The sequence below is a fragment of the Podarcis bocagei genome (genome assembly GCF_964188305.1).
Source record: "Podarcis bocagei genome assembly, chromosome: 10".
NCBI lineage: Eukaryota > Metazoa > Chordata > Lepidosauria > Squamata > Lacertidae > Podarcis > Podarcis bocagei.
The window spans coordinates 12,176,970-12,186,958 of NC_138135.1; positions in this window are offsets into that span (position 1 = coordinate 12,176,970).

Sequence of the window (9,989 nt, forward strand, 5' to 3'; positions counted from 1 at the left end):
TCTTCCGAAGAATGGCAGTTTTTATTAAACCCCCCCCCCCCAGCCAAAAACTAATCAGGCTTCTGGTCCTTATGGCTGCTAGTATATACACAAGACAGTATGTGGGAAAAGCTGGCTGAAATCTTTAAAGTCAGAAAGACAGCCAAATAAAATTCCCAGTGGTCGGAGGTGAGACTTTCATTACTAGTAAAACCAGAATCAGTGAAGCAAAACAGAGACCACAAAAGTGGCGGTGGGAAAAATGTACAAAAAACAATGCAAAATAAGGTAAATTATGCTGACTTTCCTAGTTCGCACAATAGTTTATTTGTTTATCTCAACAGTTTGTACAGTACTCAGTTGCCATTCTCCCTCTGTATAATTTTATTAATTTTTCTGTTTTACAATTTAAAATACTCATTTTGCATCCTTAAGATACCAGTGACTTCCCTTCTTCTCTTTCCATGGTTCATTTTACTTATCATAAATCCCTGCATATTTTACAAAAAACTATACCATTCAGTATTCCATTACTGCCTCCAGTTGCCGTTGTCTCTTATGTAGTGTACAAGCAAAACACAACAGAATAAAGATTAAAGATCAGATTATTGTTATATTTTCATCAGAATATTTTCTATATCTCAACACGCACACAAACTTTTTTTCTGAATAATTTGGCTTTGCTTGGGCACGGTGCTTTTTTGTTTTAAAGCCCAGATTATGTATAGAATTATAGAACGGTAGAGTTGGAAGGGACGCAAGACTGTCTTGTCCAACTTCCTCCAATGCAGGAATCTTTTTCTTCTTCTTTGGCGATCACTCGTAGCCGAGTAAGATTGTCTTCCATAAACACAGTTTTAACAATGAGTCCATAAGTGACTGGAGGCCAATTCTGGATCCACATATCCTTCCACAATGGGGACATTGGTTTCTGGGTGGGAGTTGATCACGGTGTGGATTTGCCAAGCGTGCCTTCCTCTTAGCACGTTCCTCCCTTTTGTCCTGAGTTCGAGTGTCTTCAAAGCCCATGACACCTTTGGTAAAGGCTGTTCTCCAATTGAAGCGCTCACAGGCCAGTGTTTCCCAGTTGTCAGTGTTTATACTACATTTTTTAAGATTCGCCTTGAGACAGTCTTTAAACCTCTTTTGTTGACCACCAGCATTACGCTTTCCATTTTTAAGTTCAGAATATAGTAGTTTACAAATGCAGGAATCACAGCTAATGTCCCCTTAATAGGTACACATAAGACCAGGGTACCAGCCCTCTGCCCCACCTGCAGATGTTGCATTTGCTGGAGCAGGGTGTACAGTTCCCCAAACATTTGGGTTTAACCATTTGAGTGCTGGCAAATAGTGACCCCCCCAATTGCCGGCTTGGTGACATCACCTGGGTTTGATGGTTTGGCGAATGTGCGGCATTCCACGCACAGCTGCATTGAAGCACGAGAAAGGATTAACTGTGTCACTCTTGCCAGGATCAATGCTCTGCCACCCTCTCTTGTCAGCAGCGAAAAGCATGATGGAAGGGGCAAGCCCTTCCACTGAATTGTCCAAAACGTGCTGTCTTTCCTCCTAGTGGGTTGACCGACAAAGAACCTGTCAACCCATTCTGGGCGATCCATAAAAGCTGCTCTGTGCTTCTGTTGCTCTGAAGACAGACCTTCATAGAAGGAGACAAGATCATGGAATGCAATCTTCTCTTTCTCCTGAACAAAGCTTTGGTGAGCTCCAGATGTTCTGGAGGTGGGGCGGATGGGAAACTCAGAACACCTGGAGGGTACCAAATGGCAGAAAATTTGAATTTAAGAAGTTGCTTTAAGTAGTTATTCCCAAGACACCTGCAGCATTTCTTCTGGGAATTATAAGGGCAGAGGTTCGAAAGGTGATGGTTAAGTTGTTTATATATGCCAGTACTGCAGCTAGAATCCTGTATGCATAGAAGTGGAAAGATAAGAAGTCCCAATTTTAAAGTTAATGGACTATGCAGAGATGGCGAAGTTGACAGCAAAACAAGTGATCTAAAGAATGAGAACTTTGTCGACGAGGGGAGGTTCTTTTTGGACTATTGAAGAAAAACCTATGGTCAAATGAAATTGTGAGCAAGAGAATAAATAAATGATTGTCATATAGGTGAGAATACAATAGAAAATGCATGGCAGTTGTGGCAGCAGATAAAGGAATAAAACAGGAGCATCACAGATGTAAGGATGGGAAGTCAAAATGTTGTTATTGTTGTTGTTTAGTCGTTTAGTCGTGTCCAACTCTTCGTGACCCCATGGACTAGAGCACGCCAGACACTCCTGTCTTCTACTGCCTCTCACAGTTTGGTCAAACTCATATTGGTAGCTTCGAGAACACTGTCCAGCCATCTCGTCCTCTGTTGTCCCCTTCTCCTTGTGCCCTCCATCTTTCCCAACATCAGGGTCTTTTCCAGGGAGTCTTCTCTTCTCCTGAGGTGGCCAAAGTATTGGAGCCTCAGCTTCAGGATCTGTCCTTCCAGTGAGCACTCAGGGCTGATTTCCTTAAAATGTAAGAAATTTTTATATTGAAAGTAAATTGAATAATGCCAATTTTTGTGTAAAAAATGTGTGTGTGTGTGTGTGTTTACACACACACACACACACACACACACACACACAATTGCAGAAAGAATGCTAAACAACAGTGACTGGCCAGACTGCCCCAAACGCAGTCAGACATGAGGCTTCCTCCTATTGCAGCAGTGGGGGATCTGTACCCCTCAGATGTTGTTAGACTACAGCTCTCATTAGCATCAGCTGGGCTGGTCAATGGTTAAGGATGATGGTGGCTTTGTAATTCAACATCATCAGGGGGGCTACAGGCTCCCCACTACTGCCCTATTGTTCACTCACAGGCTCAGACAATTAAAGGGTTGTATGAGATGTTAGGGGAAGGGGAATCCTGTGGTGGTGGAATACATTGTGTTCCTTCTGGGGTAGTCATTCTACCTTTGGTCCCTGCCCTGCGCTCAGCTGTCACTTGTGGTTCCTAGAAGCATTCTTAAGGAAATGAGCCCTGAGTGCTCACTGGAAGGACAGATCCTGAAGCTGAGGCTCCAATACTTTGGCCACCTCATGAGAAGAGAATCATAGAATAGAATCATAGAATCATAGAGTTGGAAGAGACCACAAGGGCCATCGAGTCCAACCCCCGCCAAGCACGAAACACCATCAGAGCACTCCTGACATATGGTTGTCAAGCCTCTGCTTAAAGACCTCCAAAGAAGGAGACTCCACCACACTCCTTGGCAGCAAATTCCACTGTCAAACAGCTCTTACTGTCAGGAAGGTCTTCCTAATGTTTAGGTGGAATCTTCTTTCTTGTAGTTTGGATCCATTGCTCCGTGTCCGCTTCTCTGGAGCAGCAGAAAACAACCTTTCTCCCTCCTCTATGTGACATCCTTTTATATATTTGAACATGGCTATCATATCACCCCTTAACCTCCTCTTCTCCAGGCTAAACATGCCCAGCTCCCTTAGCCGTTCCTCATAAGGTATCGAGAAGACTCCCTGGAAAAGACCCTGATGTTGGGAAAGATGGAGGGCACAAGGAGAAAGGGACGACAGAGGACGAGATGGTTTGACAGTGTTCTCAAAGCTACCAGCATGAATTTGACCAAACTGCGGGAGGCAGTGGAAGACAGGCAGGCCGGGCGTGCTGTGGTCCATGGGGTCACGAAGAGTTGGACACAACTAAACAACTAAACAACGACAACAGAAGCTGTCCACATGTGACCCTGGGAATGGTTTTGATTGGCCGGCTAAACCAGGGAAGGGTAGCTGATGGGTCTCAAACCCTCAGTGAGTTAGGGACTTCCCCTGCATGAAGGGTCCAACAATCTAGAAGTCTGTTTCTGCCCATGTTGTAGAGGGAAGTGAGGGGCAGCTGGAACTCATCAACCTGGGAAGGTAGCTCATCTAGGAGAAGGAACAGTGATCCTAAAGTTCCACTGCCTTGTGGGATATCTTTGGGCCAAACTGGTCGACACTCTAGCAAATGCACCTACTGCATGGACTATTTTTCCATCTACAAACAGCAAGGAGTCTCGTGATACTTCAAAACTATAAAATGTTACTTTGCTGCAATGAATTGCGGGCTAAAATTCACTAAGGGGAGCTGGGTTCAAGGGATGGAATTGAGGTTTTCCTTTGGCTCACCTAAGGCCAGGTGTATCTGGATGACTTGAACTTTCTTTGTACTCTACAATGAACTGTCATAAGCTGGTCTTGCATCCCTGTGCAGCGTTAGACAGTCGTCTGGCTAAATTCCCATTGGATGTAAAAGCTGCTCAATTTTCATCACTTTTGCATTGGGTTGATAAGAGAATTTCCCAAGCCAAAATACCCCCTTTTTCGGTTTCATGTGTCTTTGTAAAAAAAAACCAAAAACACCACTATTGAAAGGGAAAATGATCTTGCGAAGCTTCCAAATTCTTCTTTCTCTAATGCTCGTGGTCCTAAAATTTTAAGACAGTTTTAAGGGGTTCAAGGTTTCTTTTCTTTAAAAATTTAATCCATTTAATGGATAATAGATTAATCAAGTACAGCTTTAGTCAATTAATCAGAAGGGCGATTTTTGGGCGGGTTAAAAAAACACTTGTTTGAGGCTGTTTTGGTTCTGGTGTGCTGTCGCAACCGGGAATAACAAAGAAACCCTCACCACAATACATTTTGTCCGATCAGATTTTCTTTTCCTCCCTCTCGAAAAATTTTGTCTATTAGATTTCAATCTATTCTACTCTTCCGTCAGCATATCAGAAAAGCACATTTTGAGGCCTGGCGATGTGCAAGTGTGTTTAATCAGTCCATCAGTTCTAAAAGTCAGCAATTATTCAGCTAAAAATTCTCCTTGATATTTCTATGTCATGCAGGGGCACAGTTTTTTAGGGGGCACGAACCAGGTGCCCCCCCACAGGTGACTAGTATTCAGAAACATTGCTGTCTCCAATTGTGGAGGCAGAATATAGCCCTCATGGCTAGTAGTCATCCACAGTCTTCTCCTTCATGAATTTGTCTCACCATCTTCTGAAGCCATCCAAGTTGGTGGCCATTACTGCCTCCTGTAGGATTGGGTTCCACTGTTTATGTGCTCTGTGAGGGGAGGAATATTGGGCCGACATTTTTTTAAAAAAAATAAAATTTCTGTTTTACAATTTAAAATATTTATTTAAACAACCTTAAAATACCAATGACTTCCCTACTTCTCTTCCCATGGTTCATTTTGCATAACATAAATCCTTGCATATTTTATATAAACTAAACCATTCAGTATTCTATTATTACATCCATCAATACTTATTCACACTGTTGTATTTATCTTAATGCTGCTTACGTTTTCAAGTGTACACAATTTCCCCCCACATATTCAATAAACGTTTTCCAATCTTCTTTCTTCTTGTTCTCTTATTCTATAAGTTCAGTCTGCAAGCTGCGCATATTCCATCAGTTTAGGTTGCCATTCTTCTTTTGTTGGGACTTCGCTTGTTTCCCATTTTGGGGCTAACCAAACATGGGCCGCAGAAGTGGCATACATAAATAACCTTTCCCCCCCTCACTTGGGAAGTTCCATCTGAATTATACCCAACAGAAAGGACTCTGTGTTGGTGTTTTTTTTGGAAAAGTGCTTTTAAATATTTTTTTCATAGAATCATAGAATCATAGAATCATAGAATCCTAGAGTTGGAAGAGACCACAAGGGCCATCGAGTCCAACCCCCTGCCAAGCAGGAAACACCATCAGAGCACTCCTGACATTCAATTCATTATAAATTATTTCCCAATACTCTTTTACTGTTTTCCAGGTCCACCACATAAGTTGGGGTGACATTTTGAACTGTGGGTGAGGAGCGGAAGAAACCTTCAAGGTTTGAACTTCGGGTCCAGCTGTTCCTGAAGTAAATAGGCAGATAAACCATGCTCCCCAAAACCCATTTTGGTCTCTCTTTTTGGCCTTCTCAGTCCCACACCCCTCTTCCTTGCCTCCACTTCTCTTCTTTTCTATCTCTTAGCTAAATTACAAAAGGCTGAAGATCTGGATGATGGGTAGACAAACTAAGGCCCGGGGGCCGGATCTGGCCCAATCGCCTTCTCAATCCGGGCCGCTGGGAATTAGCATGTTTTTACATGAGTAGAATGTGTCCTTTTATTTAAAATGCATCTCTGGGTTATTTGTGGGGCCTGCCTGGTGTTTTTACATGTGTAGAATGTGTGTTTTTATTTAAAATGCATCTCTGATTTACAGTGGTACCTCAGGTTACATACGCTTCAGGTTACATAAGCTTCAGGTTACATACGCTTCAGGTTACAGACTCTCTAACCCAGAAATAGTGCTTCAGGTTAAGAACTTTGCATCAGGATGAGAACAGAAATCGTGTTTCGGCGGTGTGGCGGCAGCAGGAGGCCCCATTAGCTAAAGTGGTGTCTCAGGTTAAGAACAGTTTCAGGTTAAGTACGGACCTCCGGAACGAATTAAGTACATGACCTGAGGTGCCACTGTATTTGTGGGGCATAGGAATTTGTTCATTTTTTATTTCAAAATATAGTTCGGCCCCCCCCCCCAAGGTCTGAGGGACAGTGGACCGGCCCCCTGCTGAAAATGTTTGCTGAGCCCTGATCTAGATGTTTCCCCCCTTCTCAGAGGGCGGCATCATACCTCCGGGTGACCTATCTCTCAACCGTCCTCTCCCAGAAGTGGAACAGCTATTTGGATGACAGCTACAGCTGTTGAAAGACAGGGGTGATAAATAATATTGAAAACCATGCTTCTCTTCTGCTCCAGGCAGGATCTGAGAATCACAGGCAAGGAAAGCTGGGGGTGAAAGGCACGCAGGACTTGCCAATATCAGAATGTAGCAAAGGTTGCTTTTGTGGTGTTTTTTTAAATAAAACAAAATGTGACAACTTCAGCGAAGTCAGCTTCAAAACAAGGCGCATTTCAAATGTTTGCTGCACCTTCACGAAGACCACAAGCGGCATTTTTCCCCTGACTGTATTTTGCACCAGAGTGCGGCCACAAAGTGTATGAGATAACGAAAATGGGGGAGTTTCTGACTTCAGCTTCTGAAGTCTATTTTCAGGGCAGCCGGGCTCAAAACGCATTCCCAGGGCAGACAACAACAACCCCCAGAGTTCTGGGTGAAATAATACTATTAATACTATTAATAATAATAATATTATTATTTATATGCCACCTGTCTGATTGGGTTGCCCCAGCCACTCTGGGAGACTCCCAACAAAAAATTAGTAAAAACACAACATCAAACACTACAATCTTCCCTGAAATAAATAAATAAATAAATAATTTATTTATTTATACATACATACATACATACATACATACCCCACCTTCTTCCCTCACAAGGAAGAGGAATTGACTGTTAAGTCAGTCTGGGAATTGTTCTGGGAGGGATATATGGCTCTCCTGTGAACTCTCTGCACCCTTAACAAGTTACAGCTCCCAGAACTCACTGGAGGAGGGAGACATATTTGTTTAACATAGTATCGCAATGCTTTAAATGTATGGAGTAGATGTCGCCGCCAGAATCCTGGGCGCTGTTGTCTCCCCACCCACAGAACTACAATTCCCAGCACCCTTAACAATCTACAGTTTCCAGGATTCTCTGGGATAAGCCACGTGATTTCAATGCAAGCTGTGTATGCAGCTGGAGTGCAGCCAGAGAGTGGTATCTATTTTCAATTCGTTAATGTATAGCGGGGCCAGCTCTACCATTGGCAGAGTTGGGCGGCTGCCTCAGGTGGCGCATAACGAGGGGCAGGCAATGGCAGTGAGATGTGGGAACCATAGGCCCTGTCCTGCACCTCCTAAAGCAGTCTTCTGCCCTCCTTTAATCAGTAAGGTTCACTTGCTGCTCCAATAAGCTTCTTTATATGTTGAAAGGGTCAGAACCACCAAGTCCTCTGCCTCAGGTTTGGTCTTCCGTATGGCCAGTTATCTGTGGTGGCATTGTGGTTAGAGTGTCAGCCTAGGAGCTGGAAGACTAGGGTTCAAATCTCCACATGGCTGTGAAGGCCAGTCACTGCCTTTTAGATGGGTTATTGCTGTGGGGATTAAAAGAGGAGGGGGGAAACTGTGTACGCCACCTTCAACTCCTCGGAGAAAAAGGAGTTATTTGCGTGTTCAGACCCAGAAACCTCCCCCAAAATAAATTCACACTTGACTCAAATTTTAGTTTTGGTTTTTGGCAGAATTTAGGCCACAACTTTATTGATTACAGAAAGTGATTGGTTGCATAGGCTCTGGTTCGACTAGCTCCCTGCACCCTTGCAGGTAGCACTGACCCAGGGCACCACATAGGTCAGCCAAGGGTGAACACCTGGATAAGCAGAAAGCTGGGAACAGGCTATCTCCGCCACCCAAATGTCCCCTCTGGACTCAGGCATGGGCACAGTTTCCCCCCTCCTCTTTTCCCTCCCTCTTCTCAGGGGGAGAGCCAGTGTGGTGTAGTGGTTAAGAGCGGTAGACTTATAATCTGGTGAACCGGGTTCGCGTCTCCGCTCCTCCACATGCAGCTGCTGGGTGACCTTGGGCCAGTCACACTTCTCTGAAGTCTCTCAGACCCACTCACCTCACAGAGTGTTTGTTGTGGAGGAGGAAGGGAAAGGAGAATGTTAGCCGCTTTGAGACTCCTTCGGGTAGTGATAAAGCAGGATATCAAATCCAAACTCTTCTTCTTCTCAGGGGTTGACCAAACCATAGAGTCCCTGGATTTCTTTAACAGAATACCCTTCACATAGGGATGGTGAGAGTGTTCTCCCATCCCTATCACCTGAACCAGAGCCTATCCACAACCTTGCAAGTTGTGACGATTTGCTACGCGGCAGGCGAAACCCAAATGGCCATAGCCAATCAACCAAGTGGGGAAAATTCCTGCCTTGCCCCTGTCCCAATGACAGACGACACATGACGGCATAGCAAGGTCAAGCGCAAAGCCCTAAAGTAGGGAGAGGTGGGTGGGTGTTCTAAATGCACATGCTGAAAGAGGAAGCTCTGGGTCATGTGCATGGGTATAAATAGGTCCCTTGATCCCTTTGGACTCTGCCCCATTGGTCCGATTGAACCCAGCATTGATGGACCTCCAATTGGGTGTTGTGGCTGACAAAACCCACCCACAACACAGAGTGTTGGTTTCCAGGTCTCTCTCTTTAAGGGAGGACCCGATTTCTTCAAAACCATTATTTCATTGCTTCCCTAGAAGTGCCAAGGTGTTTGTCGAAACCCAACACAAAGCAGCAACAAAAGCACAACATGCTTGTGCATTATCGGGATTACTAGGGATGGGAATGCGGAGAGGTGTTTAAATTTTCTCCACCTTTTCTCTGGCACCGACCTTTGCATAAAGCTGCCTTTGTTGAAGACGAAAATGAGGTTACCCTATGGGATAGGATTTGCAAAACAGGCGCTTGTGCCAGGACTTAATGTGCCACAGAGGCAAGGTAGACTTGCCCAGAATGAAAGACGGCTGCCCTCTGAGAGCCCTACAAGTTCAAACAAATTACCAGAAGGTTAAACTGGGGAGGGCGTCCTTTGATCCAGACAAATAACTGTGAGCTACCTGTGCTCACACTGTTTTATTGGGGGTATTATAAAGTCCTTTCGTAGGAGAACATTTGCCAAATATATATAAGTATCCGATTCCAAATTAAAATGTGCCGACAGAACGATTTCTTGTGCCTTCCACACAGGCGAATTCCCTCTTGAGTCACCTTGTCACAGAAAAAGACCTTTGGGCAAGTGACCTCAGAGAATTAGAGCTTCAGCGAATATTCTGCCTTTCTGATTTTCTGGGAGAGGTTAACCATTTCAGTGAGCTGCCCCTTCAAAATATTCAGATTGGAGTGGGCAACATATGACTTGGAAGCCACATTAGCTTTCTTCTTTCTGGCCCTTGAGTCTCTCTCCAAGCCACACCCCTTCTCCTTAGGCCACACCCCTCACTAGTCTTGTGTCATACCCTCTTCGAGTGTTTGTGGC